The sequence below is a fragment of the Petaurus breviceps genome, unplaced genomic scaffold (genome assembly GCF_028583685.1).
Source record: "Petaurus breviceps papuanus isolate PSGF00001 unplaced genomic scaffold, PetGlider_PUasm1.0 90294, whole genome shotgun sequence".
Taxonomy (NCBI): Eukaryota; Metazoa; Chordata; class Mammalia; order Diprotodontia; family Petauridae; genus Petaurus; species Petaurus breviceps.
In genome coordinates, this window is record NW_027187208.1 from 891164 (window position 1) to 918393 (window position 27230).

Genomic DNA, 27230 nt, shown 5'->3' on the forward strand with positions numbered 1-27230 from the left:
TATGTGTCTTCATGCACCTGGTACAGAAGATGGCAAGACAGTACAGCACAGCACAGCCACAAACCCAACACCTACACAGCCCAACCCAGTTCTAAGGCCAAAGTAACCCAAAGCCTAGACCATTTGTACACAAAGTAGCAACTACATGAATACCTTGAAAAAATTAAGAGGGAAAAAATTAAATAAAAGCTCTGAAGGAAAAAAAATAGAGAATGAAATGCTTAGAAGAGAAATTGGTATAATCAGGCTTCCAAGCATGATGTATTTTCATGCTGCTGCACACGTATAACTCTAGATTGAGAGAATACTAACAGCAGGGCACATGTCTGTGTAAGGATGCAGTAGGTGCTAGAACTTTGAAAAGAAGAGACATTTATCAAAAGGACATGTTAGATTCCAAAAATTAGTCTCTTAGGGACTAATTCTGGATACATGGAGGGAAATAGACTCTTGAAATGGTAGACAAATAGGGAAGAAAGTTTCTCATATATCCCTGATTTCAAGCTTGCCTTTCTAGGGACATGATAATTTTCCCTCAGATGAGATCAGGGCCTTTGTCTTGACTGAGTTGAAATTTCATCTCACTCTAACCTAAAAAGACCATTCACTCTATGTATTTTCTGTTAATTCTAATCTACATAACTTTTCTGAATTCTGTTTTCCATAAGCTTTGATAAATGGGTTTTACTTGTATCAACTGTCTATGATGGTCTTTTATGTAACTAGCATTTTGTAGGAAGGAATTTGGCCTATGGATATGTTTTAAGGTAACCCTCCTTCTTTAAGAGTTATGAGGGAGGGGCAGGTAGGTGGCACAGTGAATAGAGGCACCAGCCCTGGAGTCAGGAGGACCTGAGTTCAAATCCGGTCTCAGACACTTAACACAAAAACTAGCCTGTGACCTTGGGCAAGTCACTTATCCCCAATTGCCCTCCAAAAAGCAAAAAACAAGAGAGTTATGAGAAGTCACTCCCCAATTGATAAATGGTCAAAGGATATGAACAGGCTGTTTTCAGAGGAAGAAATTGAAGATATCTATAAGCATATGAAAAAAATGCTCTAAATCACTATTGATTAGAGAAATGCAAATCAAAACACCTCTGAGGTACCACATCTCACTGGTCAGAGTGACTAAGATGACAAAACAGGAAGATGATAAATTCTGGAGAGGATGTGGAAAAATTGGAACACTAATGCGTTGTTGATGGAATTGTGAACTGACCCAACCATTCTGGAAAGTAATCTGGAACTATGCCCAAAGGGCTATAAATAAATGCATACCCTTTTACCCAGCAATACCACTTCTCGGGTTGTATCCCAAAGAGATCATAGAAGTGGGAAAAGGACCCATATGTACAAAAATATTTATAGCAGCTCTTTTTGCAGTGGCAAAGAATTGGAAATCAAGGGGATGCCTATCAATTGGGGAATGGGTAAACAAGTTGTGGTATACGAATGTAATGGAATACTATTATGCTATAAGAAATGAGGAGCAGACAGGCTTCATAATAACCTGGAGAGACTTATATAAACTGATGTTGAGTGAGAAGAGCAGAACCAGGAGAAATTTGTACACAATTACAGACACAACGTATGGGTGACAATTAACTTTGATAGACTGCGCTCCTCTCAGCGAAGCAAGACAACTCCAAAAGACTCATGATGGAAAGAGATAGCCACATCCAGAGAAAGAACTACAGTGTCTGAACACAGACTGAAGCAAACTACTTGCTCTCTCTCTCTCTTTTTTTGTTTTGTTTTGTTTCCTCTTTCTCATCGTTCACTCCATTGATTATAATCCTTCTTTACAACCTGACTAATGTTTAATGTGAAGGTATTTGTAGGTCCTATATTTGATTGCATGCCACCATGGTAGGAAGGGAGAGGGAAAAAATTTGAAACTCAAGGGATTGTGGAACTGAATGTTTTAAACTAAAAGTAAATAAATAAATTTTTAAAAATTAAAAAAAGTTATAAGGGAAGTAGTTTTTTGTTTTGAACAAAAATCATACCCCTAGACAGGCAATTGGCAGGGCAGGGCAGGAGGAGGTGGTAAAGGCCTGAAGGTAGGGGACCCAGCAGACAGATAGCACTCTAGGCCAGCACCCTTCTCAGAGACTAAAGAACAGAGGACCCAGGTTCAAGGCCCTTCTTCTGCTCTCCTCAAGGTATAGGAATTGTAGTCTATACTCTCCCTTTGAAAGTGGAGGGCAAGATTCCAAAGATATCTATCAACACCTTTCACAAAACACATTTAGACAATTCATGCAGATATATATAACCTAAATGGGATGGATGGATGAACACACACACATACATACACACACATACACACCTTACAGAGGCAAACTTTGCCCAAACAACAGATTCACTAAAAATTAGAATATACCAAAGAAAAATGAATGACTCCATGAGATAACAACAAAAATATTATAACAAAATTAAAAGACTGAAAAAGTAGAAGAAAATATAAGCTATGTTCTACCAAAGAAAATTTAGCTGGAAAACAGGTCAAGGAGAGATAATCTAAGAATCATCATAAGTCTCCTTGAAAAGTATGATTTTTCTTTAAAAGCCTGAGCTCTTTATTTCAAGAAAACACAGGTGAAAAATACCAAATCTATTAGAATTAGAAAGCAAAGTGAAAACAGAATCTCCTGGTCACCTCCTAAAAGTAATCCTCAAAGTGAAAACTCACCATAAGCCAAAACTTTTACAACAATGAAAAAAGAAAAAAAGAAAGGAGAATTAAGGAACCACATTTAAGGTCACTCAAAACCTAACAGCTTCTACTATAAATGAGAGGTAATCCTGAAATTGAATATTACAAAAGGTAAGAGCTATAGGCTTACAATCAAGAATAACTTATCCTTTAAAGTTCCTACAAGAGAAAAAAAAATGGACCTTTAATGGATGAAGACTGTTAAGCAGTTCTGATGAAAAGAACAGAGTTGAGTAGGATCTCTGAAATCTAAACACAGAGTCAAAAGAAACCTAGAAAGATTAATTTATTTGAACAATTGCAAGGGGCTCTATGGTGAAATAGTGTTAACATTCTAATAAAGGAAAAAGAAGTAAGTGTCCCTTTAGAATCTTAATGTTCTCAAAGAGTACTGAAAAACCTAAAGATGAAAGTCAGAGGTCCTGGGAGTGGACCAGTTCTGTTCTGAGGATTTTGAAAGAAGAAAGAGAAGGAAGAATAAAAGAAATTTTGTTGTTCAGTCATGACCAACTCTTCATGATTCCATTTTGATTTTTCTTGACAAAGATATTGGAGTGGCTATTTCCTTATCCAGCTCATTTTACAGATGAGGAAACTGAGGCAAATAGTTAACCTACCATAATGTTTTGTGTGCTCCGGCATAACAGACATGCTTTGCTTTGCTCTCTGAGTGAACCCAAAATGCCCCTTCCTATGTCAGCAACTATAAGGCCAGATTTAGGTGATCAGGAGCATTATTCTATTTATGACTACCAAAGACAAGGAACCTTGAACCAGACACTATCTTGAATGTTTTTTTTTCTTATGTTTTCTTATGTCATGTTAATTATAAAAGAAACACAGACATCCTGGATCTATAATTTCAATTGACACCTTAACATTCTCTTATTGTATTACAACCTATTCCATTAAGAAATTCCTTTTGGGGTGGCCAGGTAGCACAGCGAGTAAGAGCACTGGCTCCAGTGTTGGGATGACCTGGAGATTGAATCCCGGGCTCAGACACTTAGCACCCACCCAGAAACATCTGGCCGTGTAACCTTGAGCAAGTTACTTAACCCCAATTGCTTAGGGGCGGCCAGGTGGCTCAGCGAGTAAGAGCACCGGCTCCACTGTCAGGATGACCTGGATCAAATCCGGGCTCAGATACTCAGCACCACACCCAGAAATAACTGGCCATGTAACCTTGAGCAAGTTACTTAACCCCGATTGCTTAGAAAAAAAAAAAAGAAATTCCTTTCTCACATTATGGTTAAACACATATGGAGAATATAATTTTGGCTGGCACAGGCATTCTGAGTTGGGACTGCTTTAAATGTATAAAGGGTCTCCTTCAGCTTGTCTTCCTCTGAGTTCAGAATTATTTTCTGTCTCTATCATGCATGATTCTCTCACTTAATAAGAATAAATAAGTAGGTTACAGAACATATGCAGCCTGATTCTGTTTGTTCCTTGTTAAAAACCTTTGGTAAGGTGAACCCCATCCTGTTTGTTCTTGAACAAACCTTTGGTAAAAGGGGAATCCCATTCTGTTCATCCTTTGGACAAACCTTCAGTTAAGGTGGACCCCATTCTGTTTGTTCTTAAGGCAAATCTTCAGTTAAGGGGGAAACTGATTCTGTTTGTTTCTTTGGACTAAACCTTTGGTAAATGGTTGACAATCCATAACAGGAAGCATTATGTAAGCATTAATCTTGATGGTTCTTGAACCTCACCCTATTTTATTGATGGGGATGCAGGAACAATGTGAAGTACAGCAAAGTTCTAGATCCTGGAGCATGATTACCAAGACCTTGGCATTTTCTGTTTGTCCATGTGCCTGTGTCTCTGAGAATCCTTTAACTTTCTTTTTTTCCCTTTAACTTTCTATAGTGCTTTCTAAACTAGCATCTGTTCAGTTACCATTTCACTGGGAGATCAAAAATCTAAAACAAAACAGAGAACTTTGTGTTAGCATGTTGTTGAAAAATGAAAGACACTGATTCCAGCCTAAAAGGGTGAACTGGTTGTGGGAACTGAAGACAAAGTATAGTCTATATTACTGCATCTCCAGTTGTCCTGATCTATATCTGGCCATTGGACCCAGATGGCTCTGAAGGAGAAAGTGAGGCTGGTGACTTTGCACAGCCTCACTTAAATCCAATTTACTTGCAAGTCATGGCATCATCTTTCTGATGTCATGGTCCTCTTTGAGAACAAAGGATAAACTACACACCATGTGGAGATAAAGTAAAAATGGGTACATGATTTAGACATAAAGGGTGATATTATAAGTAAATTAGGGGACCACAGAATATTCTACCTGTGAGATTTATGGATAAGGGAATAATTTATAACCAAACAAGAGATAAAGAGCATTATAAGACATAAAATTTAAGATTTTGATTACATCAAATTAAAAAGTTTTTGAGCAAACAAGAACAAACACAGCCAAGATTAGAAAGGAAACAGGAAATTGGAAAAAAAAATTTTCACAGCGAGTTTGTCTAATAACAGCCTCATTTCTCAAATATATAGTGAGTCAAATCAGTAAGAATTAGAGTCATTCCCCAACTGGTAAATGGTCAAAGGATATGCATGGCAGTTTTCAGAAGGAAAAAAAATCAAAGCTATCATATGTCATATGAAAAAAAATGCTCTAAATCACTACTGATTAGAGAAATGCAAATTAAAACAACTCTGAAGTACCATCTCATACCTATCAGATTGGCTAATATGACAAAATAAAATGACAGATGTTGGTGGGGATTTAGAAAAATGGGTACACTAATGTACTGTTGTTGGAGTTGTGAACTGATCCAACCATTATGAAGTATGATTTGGAACTATATCCAAAGGCCTATAACACTGTGCATACCCTCTGACCCAGCAATACCACAACTAAATCTGTATCTCAAAGAAATTTTTTAGGAAAGGAAAAAGATCTATACATACAGAAATATTTATAGCAGCTCTTTTTGCGGAGGCAAAGAAATGGAGATTGAAAGGATGCCCATCATTTGGGGAATGTCTAAACAAGTTGTGATATATAACCGTGATAGATTACTATTGTGCTATAAGAAATGATGACCAGGATGGTTTCAGAAAAATATGGGAAGACTTACATGAACTGATGAAAAGTGAAATGAGCAGAAGCAGGAGACCATTTAAACAGTAACAGTAATACTATATGATGACCAACTGGAATGACTTAGCTATTCTCAGCAATACAGTGATCATAGACAATTCCAAAGGATTTATGATAGAAAATATTATCAACTTCCAGAGAAAGAATTGATAAATAGAAGTATGCATAGCGCGGTTTTACATATGTGGATACAGATATTGGTACATAGATCTATATAGATATAAATATAGAAGCTATATCTGTGTCAAACGGTGGCCTTCTCTAGTGCAGGGTGGAGAGGGAGGGAGAGACACAGTTCAGAACTTAAAATGTAACAAATAAAAAAAAACTGCCTATTTGACCATAAAAATAAAAAGAATGTTAAAGTTTTGTTTACATGTAATTTAGAAAAAATAAAATTAAATGTTAAAAAAAGAAGCACAGTAGCAATGCTGTTTTAGGCTATGAGACATTTGAGATATGCTAAATACACACAAATACAGACATGAATGGACAAAAAGAACAGAACAGGATAGAGGGGAAATAATTAATGGACTTCTATGGATTTTTCTGTAGAAATTAATTTCTAAGTTCAAATCATGGTATATGTATGGTTGATTGGTTTTGTTTCTGCTTAAAGTTAAGTGCGTAATTACTTTTTTAAAGAACATCTGCATAATCAAAGAGTATATGAGAATTTGGAATGACCAAGGGAAGGGAAGGAGAGATGGAAGGCAGGGGAATGACATTTGTGTGAACTGGTAACTGAAGGGATGGAGGGGTAGTGGAAAGGGGGAGTGTGTGTTGGGGAGAACCAGATGTTTTTGGTAGCTCCCTTTTCTCCTCCTAACACCAAGTCAAAGTCCTGCCCATGATAAGCCCTACATCAAAGTTGTCTCCTGTATGATTAGCCATATGTCTGTCCAGCAGACTGCCTATTTGCTCACCCATTAAACTGTGTTGTATACCTATTTCCTTAGCTATGCTGATGCTCTGAGCCACCTTAGAGACCAAGCCACAGCAGTATTGAAGGAAGGGGCAACAAGCTAGGCCTGAGCAAGGCCAGGTTTCCTCATCTGTAAAATGGGAATAATAATAGCACCTACCTCCCTGGGTTATTATGAAGCTAAAATAAGATATTTGTAAAGCACTTTGCAAAACTTATACTACTATCTATAGATGCTATTGTTATTAGTAGTGTCTTCAGCCCTGGGGGACAGAGGATGAATTCTTCTGAGTTATCTATCTGGGGTTAGAAAACCTACCATTTGAAGGACAGCAGTAGAGAGACGGAGACAACGTCTCAATACCCTCAAGGCCCCTCTATTCATCTTGGCCAGGGCCCGCTGCAGCTCTGGAAGTGTGTAGCATCGATTCTCCTCTTGGGGCAGCCAGGAGACAGAGTGTAGCTCTTGCAGGAGCCTGGGAAGAAGGATCCACAGAAAGTTAAAATCAAATTTTCTTTTGACCAGACACACAAAGGGATGGGGACCATATGCAGCCTTCCCACATCTCTTCTCTGAATATCCTAATGAAATTGTACTAGTAGGATTTCTGTACCCCTTCCTAAGACTAATTATCTCTTAGATTTGTAGCCACCTCTGAGAAATCAGGGCCACAACTTACAAAATCTTTCTTCTTCTTGCTTCAACTGGGTAAATGAATCAACTCCCAAGCAATCTGGTTTATACAGTGACTCTTTCCTGTGTAAATTGTTTGTTTTGTTTTATTTTGGTTTTTTGGGAAGGAATCCTAAAATAACTTTCATACTTCAGAGGTAATCTGATTCAAAACCAAGGTTTTGGTAAGTACATTTGTGTTCACCCTTTTCATGCCCTTCCAAATTCTTAGACTCCAGAACTGTCACCTTAGACAAGGTGTCCTTCTAGTTGCTCTTTTCATCTTGCTATATATTCCTTGAGCTATGCTGACCACACCTATATAATTTTCAATACTGGATGCAAAATTCATATAGAGATAGAACAGTTCCTGTTTAGATTTCATGGCCTCTTTCGTTCTTTCTGATGATACCTGGACCTTTATTGGCCTTTCTAGGCATAGCAGAACATTGAAGTCTATCTCTTCAGCAAAAAGTTTATAGTGCTTAGAGAAAGGAGATCAGTACAGATCAAGAAGTGAGGGATGGAGAACAGGGGCTGTAGAAAAGAGGTGCCAGTACTTATAGCTAAAAAATCCTTATCTAGGCTAGCATGAGACACTACCATCCTTGCCCTGGGATAATAATACAGGTATAGTAAACTCCCTGAAGACAATGACCACATATTCTCCTCTCCCTTATAGCTGAGCTTAGTACAAGGATGGCCACAAAGTAATATCCACTAGAGATTTACCGGTTGGTTAGTTTAGAAGGAACCCCCTCTCTCATTCTCTGGCCCCAGAAAAAGAATCTTGAGGTTAGAGATCTATCCCAACTCCTTTCCCTGAATACCTGAGGACTGAGACCAGGCTTCCACTCTTAAGACCAGTTGCTTATGAGAGACAAAAATGCTACATGCCCACTAGGTTGGGCCAGACCCTTCTTGGCTACCCTACCCTTCTTAAAGGAAAATGGAAGAGGACTGATAGAAGGAGCCAGAGATCATAGCAGCCCAGCTGAGGAAAAAGAGATAACAGCAAGGGATGGGAAGATTAGGATGTGAGATGATTTGTGGTAAAAACTCAAGGAGACAGAAGAATAAAGGCAACAGGAAATCTAGGATAGCAAATCAGAAGAATAGGGGTTGGAAAATCAGGGAGAAAGGAAAGAGGAAAAATTCCCCCACTCTGCATATATCCTTCCTGAAGACCTTGTGCTCAGTAAGTCACTATCTATTTATTTCAGGTTAAGTGGCTATGTGGTGCATGAGAAAGGATGTTATGTATTGGGTAAGCCCTGAGCCAAGAGAGAAGAATTGAACCAACTATAAAGAAAAGGTAAAATTTGAGTACCCGAATGGGGAGAAAATAACGGACTAAAACATTAGAGAACTGAGTTATAAGAGCCTGCCAGGAAATCTATCAATCATGGTCTCCTCAAGTTCTACTAGCCAAGTTGGCTATAAAAGTAGAGAAAACCCTAAGAAAAAGAAACACACAGAGAGGAGGGACTAAAGTGAGAATGGACTGGGATAAGGGATGTAAGAGTGAGACATGCCTCCTGTCCATCAGGACATAGCTAGACTCTGTCCAGAACATCTGAGTACCACTTACAACCAGGAGAAAAGAAGTAGAGAACATGGCATTTTGTCACTTGGAAAGTGAGGGTACAAGACTGAGGAGTAGAAGAGAGAAAAAAGTTTCGGAGAACAAGCGTCAAAAATCCCACCTGTTAATGTGGAGCAGACAAACCCCAAAGTGGGGTATAGCAAAGAGCAGGTAGTTCCTCAGGAAATCCTGGCGTTTCTTCAGCACCTGCAACTTAACATTCTTCCTCCAGCTGTGGACCAAAGGTCAGTCAGAATTCTCTTCCAACTTTCTCCCCACCCCTCTCCCTTCTTTGACTCTTACTTTAACCCCACAACTCCCCTATCACCATCGAAGTCTTCCTTAGCCTGCAGCAATGCTTACAATCTTATGTCCTCACCACCCACCTTTTCCATTCCTTTTCTCACCTCCCCCCATCTCTGTACTCGAAACCACTTCACTCTTACCAAGTAAAGGCATTCCTCACAAGAAAATGCTTGAAGAAAGGGATGTTTTGGAGTTGTTGCCAGAGCATGGCATGCCGGTGCCAGACACCCAGTGTTATTAACTCACTGCCTTCCACAGGATGCACATGTAGGACTCCAAAGGGAGAAAAGATGTAGTGCTCTGGTTTTGCCAGGTTCTGTGGCACCACTGTCAGGCTATAAGGCCTAGGAAGAGAGTGTTCTGACCAATGAACACACAAACATACTCTGAACCCCAATAATTAGGTTGTATTGCCTAAGAAAAGAGGACAGAGAAGGAGGAGGAGGAAAGGTAAAGGTGTAGAAGAAAGTAGGCAAAAAAGGGAATGAGAGGAGGAGAATAAGAGAAATAGGAGAAAGACATTATAATCTTCAAACAGGAAAGAATGAACAGTTAAAACCAAAATGTAGCCCAAGAGACATAAGATCATAGTAAGGATCACTTTAAATGAATCTTATTCTCCAGGCCCATACAAATAACATAAGGATATGATACCAGAACCATACTGGTAACTGCTGAGAAATCATTAAGAAAGAAAGGTGCCAAAATAACTGGAAAAAGCCAAAGGTTTCCCCTTCATTGTAAACCACAAGCTATTGATGTCTGGTAAATTCTTAAATTAAGTTATTAATTAGTAGATCTGTGTGTACTTAGAAGTAGTAAACACAGTCAAGTAGCAATGATTCACTAAGAACAACCTATGCAAGCTAACCTCATAGGGTTGACTAGTAGATAAATCAGGGAAATGACAGTATAACAACTTTAGCAAGGCACTTGAGAAAGTGTCTCATAATATTCTTGTAAACAAGAGGTAGTGCTGAAGATGGGAAGATAGTGGATTTGTAGCTTTGTGTAGATCTGTAGCACAACTATATACAAAGAGTGGTGATGGGTGTCACCATGGAAGAAGGTATCTAGTGGCATGGCACATATACCCTTGGTCCTATTCCATTCCACATGTTTATTAAATATTTTAACACTTAGAATACATGTTTACTAAATTGAGAATGTTGCATTGATGGAAGCAAAAGGTTAGATTATGGAATCAAGATTGGAATAGATTTCTAGAGCCTAGAATGATTAACTATATAATGAAGGCAAGGGAACAGGGGAAGAGAATAAACCATTAAGTGTCCGCTATGTGCCTGGCACTGTGCTAAGTACTTGACAAGTATTATATCAATTGATCCTCACATTAACTCTAGGTGCTATCGTTATCCTCATTTTACAGCTAAGGAAAATTTAAGAGATTAAGTAATTTGCCCACTTAGCTAGTAAGTATCTGAGGCCAGATTTGAATTCAGCTCTTCCTGATTCCAGGCCCAGCTCTCTATCTATTGTACCACCTACCTCCCCTAACAGGGTTATATAGAAAGGCCTGCACTTAGCTTAAAAAAAGAAATAGCTCCATCAGTAAATGATGTCAGACAGAGGCATGGCTACAAAATGGTTCTGGGGTTTCTCAGAGCTTAACAAGTGCAAAAAAAAAATCTAATGCTGAATATAATATCCAGAACCAAACAAGAAGTGTTACAGTTCTACTTGACTTCACATTGCTCAGGACAAATGAGTATTACAATCAGCTGAGTGTTGTATTTTAGGAAGGACATTGACAAAGCAGAGTAAGTCCAGAGGAAGAGGGTGATATGCTGCTCCTCTAGATCTTATTATCTTGGAGAGATATGAACTAAGGATCTTCCATGGCACAGATTGAAGGTTTCCTAGCTGAGGGATGAGGAGAGCAATAAGATTCTTGGAAGGGTTCAGAAAGGATGTACAAAAGCAAAAGTTGGTCTGAAAATATGGGGTGGAGGAAAATACGAATGGAGGAGTCACAGGGCAGAATTAAGCCCAATCAATGGAAAGTTACAGAGAGGAAATTTTTAGCTCAATATAAGAAAGAATGTATTAACAATTAGAGCTGTTCAAAAATTGAAGAAGCTGCCTTGGGAGATAAGTTAATGGAACTGTTCAAACAAGCAGAATAAACATTAACAAAGCACTAGAAAGGAGGCTGGACTAAATGACCTCTAAAATAATTTCTAATACGAGGATTCCAGGCCAAGGAAAGGAGGTCAGATAAGGATATAACGAGAGATTTGTAGGAAAAGGACAAAGAAAGAGAATGAGGAAGGCAGGATTTAGGGCAGGGAGCAAAAAGGAAAAGGCCAAAGGAAGAGGATTCCTAGAGGATATGGGCCTAAACCAGAGTGCCTGGGAGCTAGAAGCTTACCTGAAATGCCTAGTAGTAGCCAAATTGAGATATATGAAGTGGATCTGACTTGGGTATCTGTTCTTCCGAAAAATAGAAATGACATGGTTCTTTAGCTGGACGATCTGAGCTGAGTATTCAGAGCTTGACTTCTGAGACCTTTTTCCTTCAGTAGCAGTTAATGATAATAACTGAGATGTGTATCTGTATAATACAACGTAGAAAACAATGCTGGGAAAGAGAAGGAGGAAAAGGAAGGGCAAAAGAAGGGGAAAGAAGAAAAATAATAGGATCTTTATGGCTAGAAGTACTAAGGAAGACAGTTCAGGCCCAGGGTACGCTGACTGTTTTTCATCAGGACAGAGGGCTCATCAGACATGCTCATCCTTGATATACAGATCAACAAGGGGAAGCTGGTGGAACAAGTCTTCTGGGAGATTTAGTACAAGAGGAATCTGGATATACATACACAGATATTGACATTCAAATGCAATATAAAAACATATACTTCACATATGGTTATATATATGTGTATATATATATATATGTGTATATGTATAAATATATGTGTGTATATAAGGTTGATACTAGGTCATACTACATAGATACCCATCCTCCACCCCCACCCTATCTGGGACCTCAGACTAACTACTAACCAAAATATCAATCCTATATGAAACATTCTTGACTTCACCCAGGCTTCACTTAAGTATCTCCAAGTGACAGGGAACTAACAGTCCTTTTGAGGCCACCCATTCTATGTTTGGCCAATTGCAATTGTTAAGATGACTCATGATAAAAAAAAATAAGTTATCTACCTCCAGTAGAGAACTAATGGACTCAAGAGTGCAGATTGAGGCATATCTTTTTCTCTGTTTTTTTTTTTAATATGGCTAATGTGGAAATGTGTTTTGCATATGTATGTATATGTATAATGACTTCATATTATAATCTTTCCTTCTCAATGAGCAAGGATAGAAGTCAAGGGAGGAAATGAATTTTTAACTGAAAATTAAAAATTAAAGCAAACAAAAGATCATAAAAGGATCATATGAAGGAATTAATATTTAGATTGGAAAAAAAAGACTTGGTAGATATGGAAGAGGATAACATGGGCTCACTATCACTACCAACACTACCACCACCTGTATCAGCAATGCCATATTCACAATGCCTATGGAGATTACAGATATGCTGATATAATTATCCATCACAAAATACCTCATGCTTGCCATATGGGGGAATAAACTAGAAAATTTATTAAGATACCAAAAGACTGAGTCCCAAAACCAGAAAGTAAAAGCCATCAGAGTAGTTATGACATTGGCACAGGTAGATAAAGTAGAAAGCACCCACATTTTCAAGCCTTTAAAACAGAACAGGCTACCTCAGGCCTAAAGGTCCTCCTCTCCCCACTCACAGCAACCACCCACCCAGCGTCCGGGAAGCGCGTTCCCAGCAGCTCCAGACCCTGGCAGTCCTCAGCAGGAGTCCTTAGCAGAAATTCTGGCTAACTCAAAAAGGGCTTTGCGCTGCCGCTGCCTCTGCTGCTGCTGCCGCCGTTGCCACCACTGCCAGCCACCGCAGGAACACTAGCTTGGCTTCCGCTTCCTCTTGCTCCGCCCCTTCCTGCTACGTCAGCAAGTCCAATGGGGCATGGAAGATCTTTAAATCCCATAACCCTTACACCACCACTCCCAATATACTCTTATACACTTCCTACTTGCAATTAATTAGGCTCGTATACAGATCCTGGGTTCTTTGGCTTCTTCCTGAGCACTCTCTTTTCCAATTGGGAGAGCAATAGGGGTTCAGGCAGTGCCACATGGACTCATTTGCTAGAGCTCTGTTATCACAGTTCCAAAAGGACTGATATCACTCCACGGGGATCAGCATAGGACCCAGGTCCCCTAATGTCTAGTAACTAGGAACAATAGTGGAGATTGTAAAGCAGCAGATTTAGATTCAATATAAGTAAATACTTCCTAATTAGCAGAGTTCTCCAAGGGTAGAATGGGTTGCCTTTGGAGGTAACTGGCTGCCCCATTTCAGAGGGCTTCAAATAAAAAACCACTTGTAGATATTGTAAAGTCCTCTTCATGTTCAGGTTGTACTAGATGACTTGGGGAGGTCCCTTCCAGATCTGAAATTTTGGCAACTATTACCTTTTTTGTATGAACCTGTGAGTTGATTTTTATAGGGAATTTCCAGTATGGAAACTCCCTCTACCAATGTACATTGGCAATTCTCCACAATTAATCATCTTAGACAGTTGCTTCAGGGAACTGAAAGATTAAGTCACTAGCACAGCAGCACTTAGCTAGCTATTCAGCTACAAAACTATATAGCTAGCATTTACTACAGCACTTTAAGGTTCACAAAGACCTTTATGTTACATATTATCTCATTTGATCTTCACAACAACCCTGAAAGGTAAGTGCTATTATTATACCTCCTTAATGAATGAGAAAAATGAAGCTGAGAAAGGTTAAGTGACTTGCCCAGGGTCACATAGCTGGTAAGTGTCTAAGGCAGTTTTTGAAATCCTGATTCCTGGTCCAACACTCTACCTACTGGGCTATATGGATTTTGATTAGTGGCTCCTTTCTTGGATTTTGTCTCAAATCTTCTGAGCATCACAATTGTTATTATTCTTCCTACACTGTTAACTACTCTGTAGGTAGTTATGTAGGTATGTAGTTTGATGGTTTTCTCCCTCCTTCTTTCTCTTCAGTTTAAAGCTCCCTTCATTAGATTTGTAAACTATCAGGCAGATATGTGCTTAGCAATCTTTGTGAGGTAAATTCAATCCCTCTATGAGTCTCTCATTCCTATATTTTAAGCTATTTAAGCTAATATATTCCTATATTTTGTTCTAGAAATCTACAGCCCATATCCATCTATCATAATCTTAACTTTCATTTATCAAATTTCTTTTTCTCTTCTATATCATTTGTCTTCAGTGGGAAGGAGTAATGAAAACACTACTTGTACTCCTATAGTCTTCTGTTTCTTGCCCAAGATTTTGTAATTTGGGTTCCTTCTGACAGTATCATTTCTGCCTACATGAATCACCAGAAGTGGGTAGTAGCTATCTGTTTAGACAAATCATGACAGGGTTCTCTGTCCTATCTTGGATACGTGATTTGGAAAAAAGGAAACCTCTATATTTTGATCAGGTTGCTAAATGGCCGTCTCAATTCTCACAGCAAAGATTCACTGATTTCCATTGTTTTTCTCTTCCTACAATGACCTTTACTGGATAAGCTTTCACCTGATAAACCTAGTATCAACCTACTTCATTCCTTGCAGGACAAGCAATTGCTTTCTCTCAAACCACCAACTTCCCTTCTCTCTTCAGGAAGAGCCTCAAGTTTGCATGTTAGCTCCAAGCATTCTTCTTGAACTCTATGGGACATTCTTCCTGCCACCAACCTTCTAACACAAGTCACAATTTCCCTCTACCTCTTCATATTCTTTTTTAACCTCTTTCTTTTTCACATTGAAGTCTATCTTCTTATATTTTAAGGATCACTTCATTGTCTCTAATAACCTAGAAGAGGAAACATCATTCCCTCAAGGCCCTTCACCTATTTTTCCTTGAAGGAGACCAGCCTGCACCATGCAGACAAGTTTCATTAATACCTATGAAGGAGAATTTATCTCCTTCTATTCTGTAGGTCATCTTGTTTGTTATGTATATTTTGTGATTTTTTGCAAAAATAACTAAGACCACTGATTTTATTTCTGGTTCTGGTCTTGGATTTCATATCCTATAAATTATGAAGTGTCTCTACTGATTTTCTTCTTCCTCTACAGCTTCTCTTTTCAATGTAAAGTCCTTTGGATCAGATTTTTAAGAGTTCCGACAAATAAACAGTTACAATCTCTCATTAGATGCACTTCATCTATGGTATAGAACCTATAATTGATGCTGTAGTTCAAAATCTAAGTTTTATCTTCAGATGGTTGGTTGGTTGATTGTTGTCCTTTGTGCTCAAAGAGGACCAAAATGACATCACTATGTTGGGGTCAAGGAACAAAGTATTCAAATGTGATTGATCAGAACAATAAGAGCTCAGAAGGTTCTACCACAGGTCAGGCACAAATATTCCATATGAACATTTGGAGTAGAGATGTCTCTAAATTTGCGCGTCTCATGTTTCTTTTGAACTAAAATCATTTTTCAGATACCATCTTCTTAACTAGCTATTCACTTTCTCCTGATAACCTGGAGAATGGGAAGGCATCCCAGAGGCTCCCAAACTTATTTGGCCTACTGCCCCTTTTCAAAAAAAAAATAATAATAACTCAGCACCCCCCTGGAAATCTACTAACTCTTTAGTGGTTTTCTAAAAAATTTACATCACTCAAGACTACCACCACCCCCTGGATCTTTCCAGGGACCCCAGGGGGCAGTATCGCCCACTTTGGGAGCTCTGCTTCTAACCTTCTAGAAGCAAAACTAGCCTGTATTTCGAATAGAGAGGACAATTACTTGGCCATGCCAGAAAAACAAACATTTCACTCTATGCCTGCCACCGAAAACTTCTCCCTACTCTCCATACCTGCTAGAAATGAAACTTCAATCTTCCCTGTTGATAGCTCTGGTGACCAACTGCTACAATGAACTACTGAGGTAAACTGGCTAAATGCCATGTCTGTTCACCTTGATAGGCTTTATTTATTTACATCAGTTTTCTGACTTTTCTCATGAGGTGAGACTAATTTGCTTAATAACCTTTAACTGACAATTAATAGCTTCCTGCCAAAGGCCCAGTGAAAACTTTTTCTAGGGAGTGGGTAAGAACAGGTTGCACACAGGGGTGAAATTGGTGACCTTATAGCTCCACAAAAGGAGCCAGGCCATTTTCAGGCAGAACCTTTTACAAACAAATTCTAGCTAAAACAAGAGTGCTCATTCCAAACCCACTGAGTCTTTCCTTGATCTTTTGAAGTCCCTAGGAATTGCCCTCTTTCCCTTCCTCCACTCCTGAACCTCCACCTGCTTCATTCCAAGGCTTAGCAATAAACATCTCAAGAGGTATCCATCGTTGCCTGAATATTTCAGGTAAGGAAAGCAGGGGATCCATTTGCTATGAATACCCCTTCAGGTCTGGTGGTCTCAGCCTAAGTGGCTCAAAGAGAAAAAACTGTGCCAGGAGGGTCTAGCAATAGTGGACAAAAAATAAGCAGGAGAGCCTTGTTCCCAGGACCAAAAAGCAAAAATGGTGACAAATTAAGTTGGTTTAGGACTGTATCAATAAGAGAGCCTAGGACCAGGGTTTCCCCCACCTTTCCCCAGGGGGCCCAGTCATCCAGAGTGTCTACTATGTTGGGCAGGGACTGGAAAGGAGAGAGAAGTCAGGAAAAAAGGAGAGAATAAGGAGGAGAGCCAGAGTTTAGGGTCTTGACTACTGCCTCTTTCCCCAGGTTCTTGTGTTTGCTCACCTAGCACCACTGTCACGATAATCCTCCTCCTCTTTATTGCTGATATACTTCACAGGGATTTCTGTGGCCAAGGCCAAAGGCAGAAGACCAAGGCCATTCATCCAGAAGGCTTCATCTTGGGCCACATCCACCCCCACGATGCCCAGAGCATACTGTAGCTCAGGGAGGGTCACAGGATATACCCAGTTTTCATCCTTGTTATCCTCTTTCTTATCTTCCTGTCTCTGCCCTTGCTCAGCCTGGACAAAAGGGCATGGTGGACTCAAGGCAGCTTGGGAGGACAGTAGTTTCAGCTTCTTCTGGTGTCTGCAAGAAGCATGGGTGGATGGGGCGATCAGAGAGGTGTCTGGTGGAAAGGCCTGTCTCAGCACCTCTAGAAAATCCAGACCAAGCTGGGTCTGGATTTGAGGGGCCCAGTGATATAACTGCTCCAAGAAAGGCAGTGTGTCAAGATGGCCACAAAGCAGAGTCTGGTAAGGTGAGAGAGAGGCCAGCACATTATACAGGTAGTACCATGCTGCAGGACTGCCGTCCTTGAGCACAGCAGCCAAAAGGACCTGAAGTTCAGCTAGAAGGAGCTCCACTGCTGGGGACTGGTCCGGTTCCAGGGGATGCTTCAGCTTGGCACTGAGCTGTTGACGAACAGCCTGAGCCCATAACTCTGGCTTTGATTGCCAGTTCCAGGCTAGAGGACAGCAGGAAGGGAAGAAGAGATCAGTAAGAGAAGAGCTCCAAAATGGGGATATGGAAGAAAAGTCTCAGTAGCCTCCCTGCTTTCCACTTTGTACACCTCAACCCAGTAAGATATTAGGGGAATACACCAGGTGAAGGATTGCCTAGCATGTGGAATGCCTGGGAGCCATGTACCAACCTCTCCACAAGTGAGTTAGGAAAAGTCTTGGAACTGTGGAGAGATAAGGCAACATTTATGGGGAGAGAGGAGATGGGGGAAAGGGAATCAATTCTGAGGTTGGATAGGGCCTACCCATGGCTTATAATAGGTAGAAGATACCATACCCCCTATACCCCATGAGTTTCCAGAGTACCATATTACCTCTCTCCAGTCATTCATCCTACAAGACCTGATAAGTAACTGGTTCAATGAGGCTGAAAAATAATGCTGGTACCCTCAGATTCCAACCCCCCTCCCCCCCCAAATCCCTTCCTTTCTCACCTGGTCTAATCTCCTGATTAAAGGGAACAGGGGAGGTTGGAGGGGGTGAAGGTAAACCATGCTCCTTAGGTGAAGAAGTCCTAGGGTAGCTCATGGCCTCTGTCACACCGCAGAGTCTGAGCCTATATCCAAACAATAGCATCCCCAATCACAGACCTCCCTTTATCACAATCCCAAGAAACACCACTCCCACACAATGCATCTAACACATCTCCACACGGCAATGCAAGTCATATACATTCATCAGTCTTACAGAAGCTCTCTGATCAAATCTACTTACGTATAGTACCCTACTACATACACCCACTGCTCTAGTCACATACAGAACACATATATACCCCCACCCATCATATTCAGCACACAACAGGAAAGCAGATAAGCAGTTAGTATGTGCATGCATGTGTGTGCATGCATGTATATGCACACACACATATCTCTCAGGCAGTCCTACATATTCCTAGTCCAATCACACACATCACCTTAAGGAGCATGAAATAGTCTGCCAATTCCAGCAATGGTCTGAGAAAAAAAAGGAGACAGACCATTAGTTCGAGGCAAGAAGAGAAATCTGCCTCTAATTCTCTTCCCTTTCCAATAGCCTTAGGAAAGAACAATATAGGCAAGAGTAGAGGGGGAAGTAGAGGAGAGAAGAGTAAAGTCCTCAAAGAATGGAGGGAAGAGATGCCAAGGAGACCTAGACTAATGAGCAGAGAACTCATAGAAGTGGTAGGTGATATTAGAGGGGGAAGAAGGACAGGACAGTGAAAGAAGGAAGAGAGGCTATCAAGGAAAGACATGACAACTTTTTCATCTGGTCATCTATATTCCATACCTCATCTGGCTTTCCACCTTTAACTCACTCTCACACCACTATTCTCCATTTACTCTATTATTCTAATGAAACCAAAAAGAAAATTTTTGGTTCTTTTCCATCTCAACTCATTCTTTTTGCCTAGAATGCTTTCCTCACCAATGCTACTTATTATAATCTTAACAATCCTCAAGGTCTACCTCAAATGCCATTTCTTTCAGAAAATCCTTCCTGATTTCCCCCAACAAGACATAACCTCACTCCCTCCTCTGAATTCCCATAACACTTGGGCTTTACAATTCTTATGGCCTTATATGAAAAGCATACTCACAAAACAGGGATAATCAGGAGAATCAATTTTCCCTAGAGCTGAGTATATATCCTGGCCCCTTCTAGTGTGTAGGTCCTCTGACACTGACACTACAACCGGAGGTTTGGTCTCACTCTCCTCCCCACTCTTATGAAAGAGGAATTTTGTCAAAGAAGCTTTAGCAACTGACCAGCAATAGCTGCCTTCTTAGAAGACTTTAAAGCAGGATTCTTAACCTTTTTTGTGTCATGAACCCTTTTTGGCAGTCTAGTGGAGCCTATGAAAGGACTTCTCAGAATAAATAAAATATATAGGATTACAAAGGAAACCAATTATACTGAAATGCAGCTATCAAAATAAGAAGAAAAAATTCATTGATCCCAGATGGAGAATAACTGCTTTAAAGGGATATGTTACTCGGGACTCTGAAAGGTCTCCCTTGGAATTCTTATGAAAGTGGAAAGCATATATTCTTTCCCTCCCCCTGGCAACAGTGGAAGCCACCATCTCCCCTCATACAGAATTAGCCCAGGAGTCTGAACCAAGAGACTTGGGAATGACAATGCTTCTATCCCAGTGGCCACAGCCATCATCCTGGGAAACAACCCCTGTAAAGATACAGCCTGGCAACTTCTCTTGCAAGTACTACAACCTCATCTATTGAGAAAATAAAGTTCTTATCACCAAAGTCTTTGGCACTATCAAATGGTTCAATATCAGAAAGTGATATAATTTTATCAGTGGAAATTACAGTAAAGAAGAGGCATTTGGGGCGGCTAGGTGGCGCAGTGAGTAAGAGCCCTGGTCCGGAGTCGGGAGGACCTGGGATCGGTTCAGCCCTCAGATACTTAACACCTGCACAAAAAAACTGGCTGTGTAACCTTGGGCAAGTTACTTAACCCCAATTGCTTAAAAAAAATAAAGAAAGAAGAGGCATTCCCATATGCTTTGCTGCTAAACCCTATGAACCATGGGGCTTTTTTATCTGACTTGCAGCTAAAACCTTCCACATTTTGTTGTCTTTCCCCATTAAGAAGTGAGTTTCTTGAGATCAGGAACTGTTTTACTTTTCTATTTATATCCCCAATACTTAGCACAGTGTTTTACACATCGTAAGCACTAAATAACTGCTTTATCCTTCCTTTCTTCCATTCATTTATTCACGGGGCTAAATGTTATCTATACTATTAAATATAGCACCAATCATTTTGTTTATTGGCTTTATTACAAAAAAGGAGAGGATATATCAGCAAATAACCAACTTAAAAAATATTAACTGAGAAGTCATTATCTTCTGTCCAAACTGGTTATGAGACTCTCCAAATTTAGCAATATTTGTTCTTAAACAAGAGGTGCAGTCCATCACCAGACTTGTACTCAGTCTTTCCAATTTGAAACATCCTGTCAGAGCTGACACTAACCTCTAAAACCCAAGGTTACCTCTGCAATATAATAAGACATCAGAGTAGGAACTTAGTAGAGGAATGAGAACAGAACATTAAATTTATAATATAATATAATAAAATAGCCAAATTAATTTTTAAAAGTTAATAGTATTATAAGAAACAATGGATAAAAAATCCAATAATAGTAACAAATCTCACTGTCACATAATGAGAAAAAGGGAAATCAAATAAAGACATAAATAAAAAAGTAAAGATATGAGTTTATTGAACAAACTTTAATTCCCAGGACAATAAATTCAGAGTTGAAAGGAACCTTAATTCAATCTTCACATTCTACAAGTGAAAAAATGGAGGCCAAGAGTGGTTATGAAACATGTTCAAGGCCCCTTTAGTAAAGGAACAGACCTGGATTTCAACCTAGATCCACTGATTCTAAATCCAGAAATCTTTTCACTATACCAATTCTTATAATTGCCTAATGTCATACATTAATAAGTGTCAGAGTTATGATATGATATCAAGTCCAGAACTCTTCCCACTATATCATTTGATTAAATAAGTAACCCACCCACCCTCACCCCCTCTCTGTCTATATATATGTATATTCACATATATGTATAATTTTAAATATATATCTAACATACATTATAGAACATATGCATATACATACACACAAGACACACATTGCATACTACAATTAAGAGTAATGAGGGCAGAGGAAGTTAGAAATCTTAGATGAAAAGACTTCAAAAGTAACTGGACAGAATATTCTGGGAAGATGGCAGAGTAAGTCACAAAATTCCAGACTCTCCAAATTTCCTTCACAAACAGGAAAGAACATCACTTCAAAGTGAACACAGAGCAGTAAAAATAAACAAAAGTTGGGGTAAAGCAGTTGCTGTCCTATAACAACTTGAGAGAACCTCAGGAAAGACTAGATCTCTATGGGCAGAGGTTTGGCCTGGGTAAAGTACAAACTCTGCTGAATCAATAAACAACAATTCAGCTGTTGGGAAGCCTCCAACTGGGTTGAGAAACAGCCTTAGCCTCAGGAACTTTCACCTCACTAATGGTGTGGGGGTCAGATGGCTAAGTAAAAGATTCAAGGACCATATGGTGCCTTGAGATATCAGGCACAGCTGTGCTGACCAGATGTGGTACCCAGATGGGGGCCAGAAGGAACTAGTACATACCAGGTGAGGCAGCAGAGAGGTGGGGCCCCTGCTGACTGTGCACACTTGCAGAATAGCAGAGTCCCTGAAGGGGACCACAGGTCCACAAGAAGAACTACAGGGAGCAAGAGCTTTGCAGGATAGCATGGGAGTAGAGAAGAGTGCCAGAGGTTAGTCCTCCTTTTCTTCCCTTCCCCCCCACCTGCAAAAGACCTCAGAAGATAACAATAAGAAGGACCTAAGGCCTGGGACACCTAGACCCCACACCTCAGTACTAGAACCTGATTACAACAATAAATTGCTAAAAATAAAACAAAACAAAAATGAATAAGCAAAGGAGAAAGAATCTGACTGGGAACAGAGTCAAGATGGCAGGGTAAAAGCAGGGACTTACTTGAGCTGTCCCCCAAACCCATCCAAATACCTATTAAAAATTACTCTAAACAAATTCTAGACCTGTAGAACCCACAAAATGATGGAGTGAAACAAATCTCCAGGCCAAGACAGGCTGGAATTTCAACAGGAAAGGTCTATTGCACCAGGCTGGGAGTGGAGCACAGTCCAGCATGGGCCACACCGGCACAGAAAGGCCAGAGCAGGCCTCAGGAGATTAAATCACTGGCAACTGGGGCGGTTTCCAGACTTTTGGGCCTACAAATGCCAAAGACAACATAAGAGGTCAGGGGGAAAATTCTGTTGGACCTGGGTGAGAGAGGTGTGTGGTCCTGCCCCAGCCCAAGGGCAGCGGAGGTGGAGGTGACAGCTGAGGAGGCAGCAGCAACAGCAGCTGCTTTTGGAGCTCCTGGCCCACATACAGTGGGGAGATAGAGTGGTTGATCAGAGGGCATTGCAGGAATCTCTTTCCTTCTCTTACTTTGCCCTGCTTGGATCTGGGTTGCAGTCCTAGGTGGAGGTCCTAGGGTGAGGAGGAGTGCTGGCATGGTGAAGCTTATGGCAGCAGTAGAGAGGGAATCCTCCTCACAGTTCCAAGACAGAAAAGAGTGCTTGGGGTCAGTCACAGACCAGAGCACAGGCCAAAAGACAAGTAAACATCTCTCCTTTGAACATACCTCCTTGAAAAAGTTGAAAATTTACAGGTTCCTAGAAGATTCTCTGAAAACAACTGTACAAAGCCCCTGAAGCTTGCTTGGGACAGCATATCCACCCCCACCCTCCATCCCCACTGGAAGCAGAGTCCTACCTTGACAAAGAGTTAGAAAGTCAAGTAATTAACTGGGAAAATGAGCAAATAGCATTAAAAAAACTCAAGACTATAGAATCTTACTTTGGTGACAAAGAAGATCAAAAGATAGAATCAGAAGAAGACAACAAAGACAAAGCTCCTATATCAAAAGCCTCCAAGAAAAATATGAATTGGTCTCAAGCCATGGAAGAGCTCAAAAAGGATTTTGAAAATCAAGTAAGAGAAGTAGAGGAAAAATTGGGAAGAGAAATGAGAGTGATATAAGAAAACTGTGAAAAATGAGTCAATAGTTTGCTAAAGGAGACCCCAAAAAATACTGAAGAAAATAACACCTTAAAAAATTGACTAACCCAAATGGAAAAGAGATCCAAAAAGGCAATGAGGAAAAGAAAGCCTTAAAAAGCAGAATTAGCCAGATGGAAAAGGAGGTCCAAAAGTTCACTGAAGAAAATAATTCCTGCAAAATTAGAATGGAGCAAATGGAAGCTAATGACTTTATGAGAAATTAAGAAATTACAAAACAGAAACAAAAGAATGAAAAAATAGAAGACAATGTGTAATATCTCATTGGAAAAACCAATGACCTGGGAAACAGATCCAGGAGAGAGAATTGAAAAATTATTGGATTACCTGAAAGTCATAATTAAAAAATAAAAGAGCCTTGGCATCATTTTTCAAGAAATTATCAAGGAGAGGGAGGCTGGGTGGCGCAGTGAGTAAAGTGCTGGCCCCGGAGTCAGGAGGACCCGAGTTCGGTTCTGGCCTCAGACACTTAACACCTACACACAAAAAAAAAACTAGCTGTATAACCTTGTGTAATGGCAAGCACCCCAGCGTCAGCAGGGTGGCTGCTCACACAGGTTCTTGGATCTGCTTTGATAAAGGAAAGCAACTCAAAATGGGTTAACAAGCTTACTTTAATCAGTCAGACATATATCGTTTACATTGTTCAGGGGAAAAGGTCAGCACCCTGAACTTCAGAATATACAGGCAGAATTATCAAGACAGAAACAGATCAAGTAGACAGATTTCCAAACTGTCCAACAATTACATCCATACCCAGTCAACATCTGGGTTTTTCAAAGCCGGGGGCGCTCTGGACAACGGCTTTTCAGAATACAGATCAAATCACAGAACGCTTCTCAAAGTGAGCCCCCCAAAACAAAGCCTCACATCAGGGCTTATATAGACTTCTCATGGCTCAGAGAATGTAACAACCTTATTTACCCACTGGCCAATCAAAAAGTATCTACTGAAAAACAAGCCTCCCTCCCCCGGCTTCAGGTGCACTTTAGCCTAGGGGCAGGGAAGATCTTCCAAATTTGCATTCCCGTTACACCTTGGGCAAGTTACTTAACACCAATTGCCCTCCAAAAGGCAAAAAAAAAAAAAGACATTATCAAGGAAAACTGCCCTGATATTCTAGAACCAGAGGGTAAAATATAATTGGTGGAAAGAATCCACCAATCACTTCTTGAAAAAGATTGCAAAAGGAAAACTCCTAGGAATATTGTAGCCATATTTCCAGGTCAAGGAGAAAATACTGCAAGCAGCCAGAAAGAAGTAATTCAAGTACTGTGGAAATGCAATCAGGATAACACAAGATCAAGCAGCTTCTCATTAAAGTATTGGAGCACTTGGAATATTATATTCAGGAGGTCAAAGGAACTAGGATTAAAACCAAGAATCACATACCCAACAAAACAGAGTATAATACTTCAGGGGAAAAAATGGATATTCAATGAAATACAGGACTTTTAAGCATTCTTGATGAAAAGAATTTACTCAATAGTAAATGTGACTTTCAAATACAAGATTTAACAGAAACATGAAAAAGTAAACAAGAAAAAGAAATCATAATGGACTCCTTAAAGTTGAACTATTTACATTCCTACATGGAAAGATGATATTTGTAACTCACAACAACTTTCTCAGTATTACGGTAGTCAGAGGGGAATATATACATATAAATAAATATGTATGTATGTATATGTGTGTGTATACACACAAGTATAGACAAAGGGCACAAGGTGAGTTGAATATGAAGGGATGATATCTAAAAAATAAAATCAAGAGGTGTGGGAGAGATAGGATGAGGTAAATTATCTTGCACAAAAGAGGCAAGAAAAAGCTTTTACAATGGAGGGGAAGAGGGGGGAAGTGAGAGAGAATGAATAAACCTTATTGTCATTGAATTTGGCTTAAGGAGGGAATAACATACACACTCAATTGGATATCTTACCCTACAGGAAAGTAGAGGGAAGGGGATAAGGGAGGGAAGATGACAGAAGAGAGGGCAGATTGGGGGAGGGGTAGCCTGGAGCAAACACTTTTAAAAAGGGACAAGGTCAAAGGAGAGAATAGGATAAATGGGGGGCAAGATAGGATGGAGGGAAATATAGTCTTTCACAAAATGACTATTATGGAAGTGTTTTGCACAACTACAACATGTATAATCTATATTGAATTGCTTGCCTTCTCAATGAGATTGTGTAGGGAAGAAAGAAGAGAGAGAATGTGGAACTCAAAGTTTTAAAAGCAAATGTTAAAAAATTGTTTTTACATGTAACTGGGAAATAAAATGTATAGGCAATGGGGTATAGAAATCTATCTGTCCTACAAGAAAGTGAGGGAGAGAGGGATGGGGCGGGGGGGGGGGGGGGAGGAGGGGGGAAGTGAGATGAGGTGAGAGAAGGGAGGTCAGACTGGGGGAAGAGGTAATCAGAATGCATGCCATCTGGGAGTGAGGAGGAGGAGAGAGATGGAGAGAAAATTTAGAACTTAAAATCTTGTGGATATAAATGTTAAAGACTAAAAAAATATTAAAAATTGATGTGTCAAGAGAAAGAAAGAACCTGATCATAGCCCACTACTAAAGGGATAGAGAAGGTGTGGTAAGGAAGATTAGTGAAGTTAAAAAAAAAAAAGCCACTGCTACCCCGAAGAGAAATGTCAAATGACCACAAGCTCAAAAAGAGTTCTTATAAGAATTTTAAAAGGATTTCAAAAATCAAATATGAGAGATTGAAGAAAAAATGGGGGAAAAAAAGCAATCCAAGAAAATTATGAGAAGAAAGTCAACCAATTGGAAAAAAAGATCCAAAAACTTAAAGAAGAAAATAACTCCCTGAAAACTAGAATTGAGCAAGGGGAACAAATGATGTTATAAGACACCAAGAAATGATAAAAACAAAATCAAAATAATGAAAATATAGAAAAGACTGTGAAACATCTCATTAGAAAAACAAGTGATCTGGGGCAGCTAGGTGGTGCAGTGAATAGAACACAGGCCCTTGATTCAGGAGGACCTGAGTTCAAATCAGACCTCAGACATTTAACACTTACTAGCCGTGTAACTTTGGGCAAGTCACTTAACCCCAATTGCCTTGCCCATCCCCCTCGAAAAAAAAGGAAAAAGAAAAAAAGAAAAACAACTGATCTAAAGAACAGATCTAGGAGAGACAATATAAGAATTGGTGGACTACCTGAAAGTTATGATCAAAAAAAGAATCTTGATAAAATATTACAAGAAATTATTAAGAAAAATTGCTGAACTGAAGTTCTAGAACAAGAGGGTAAAGTAGAAATAGAAAAAAAAAATCCACTAATCACCACCTGAAAGAGATCCCAGGATGAAAATTTGTAATAATATCATAGCCAAGTTTCAAAGCTCCCAGGTTAAGGAGAAAATATTACAAGCAATAAGGGAAAAAAACACAATTTAAATACTGCAGAGATACAATTAGGATTACACAAGACCTAGTGACTTCTACACTAAAAAAACCAGAGGTCCTGGAACATTACATTTCAAAGAGCAAAAATGTGGGGATTGTGACCAAAAATAACTTGCCCAACAAAGCTGTATAATCCTGATGAAAAAAGAATTACATTTAACAAACTGAAAGACTTTCTGGTGTTTGTGACAAGAAGACCAGAAGTCAATAGAAAAGTCAACATAGGGGCGGCCAGGTAGCACAGCAAGTAAGAGCACCG

At 39.7% G+C, this 27230-nt stretch overlaps 2 protein-coding genes across 4 annotated transcripts in view; both read right to left on the reverse strand.

The window, feature by feature from the left end:
* The window catches only part of ILK (integrin linked kinase), a 491171-nt gene that overhangs the window by 141416 nt on the left and 322525 nt on the right, over window positions 1–27230 (reverse strand). The gene's annotated exons all lie outside the window — the stretch shown is intronic.
* The window catches only part of DNHD1 (dynein heavy chain domain 1), a 110570-nt gene that overhangs the window by 68628 nt on the left and 14712 nt on the right, over window positions 1–27230 (reverse strand). The window contains exon 2 of the mRNA XM_069107858.1: window positions 7094–7250. The gene's annotated coding sequence lies outside the window, so the exon portion shown is untranslated. The remainder of the gene's footprint in view (window positions 1–7093; window positions 7251–27230) is intronic.